Source organism: Crocuta crocuta, unplaced genomic scaffold (assembly GCF_008692635.1).
Source record: "Crocuta crocuta isolate KB4526 unplaced genomic scaffold, BGI_CrCroc_1.0 scaffold610, whole genome shotgun sequence".
NCBI classification, from domain to species: domain Eukaryota; kingdom Metazoa; phylum Chordata; class Mammalia; order Carnivora; family Hyaenidae; genus Crocuta; species Crocuta crocuta.
In genome coordinates, this window is record NW_027527456.1 from 1,024,082 (window position 1) to 1,024,582 (window position 501).

Here is a 501-nt window from a genome sequence, read left to right on the forward strand (position 1 = left end):
GAAATCCGATACTTTTGATGTCAATTTCCAGTCTCAAGCTCCATTATGACTGTTGCAAACCTTTACTCTCTTCAGACCACTTTCCTCCTCTCCCTCTCCTCGCCCCATTCTCAACAGATGACCGACCTTACCTCCTACTTCATCGAGGGGACTGGGGGTGCGGAGAGACCTGGGTTCCGCTTCAGCCAAACTTAACCCCCTCCCTCTCGCCTCAGGGCCCTCCTCGGAGGGGGCAGGTGGCTAAGCTGGAGATCACGACACTCTCTTCCAAATTCTACCAGCAGCGCTTTCCCACCCACTCGGATCTATTCAGACGGGGCGAGATCTGGGATGGCATTCACCCCCACGTCCCCCGCTGCAGGCTGGTCGGAGCTCCCCAAAGGCCCTTCCCTGCCCCGAACCTTACCCGGATCCGTCCCGGGGGCGCACGACGGGGGAGCTACGTGGCGCCGTCGGCCTCGGTCTCCAGCGGCTTCTCCTCATCCACAGGCGGCTCCAGGT

At 60.3% G+C, this 501-nt stretch overlaps 1 long non-coding RNA gene across 1 annotated transcript in view; it reads right to left on the bottom strand.

The window, feature by feature from the left end:
- LOC144230772 (uncharacterized) overlaps positions 1-495 on the bottom strand; it is a 20,993-nt gene extending 20,498 nt beyond the window's left edge. The window contains exon 1 of the long non-coding RNA XR_013334865.1: positions 407-495. This is a non-coding gene — a long non-coding RNA (uncharacterized LOC144230772). The remainder of the gene's footprint in view (positions 1-406) is intronic.
- Between the last annotated feature and the right edge of the window lie 6 nt (positions 496-501).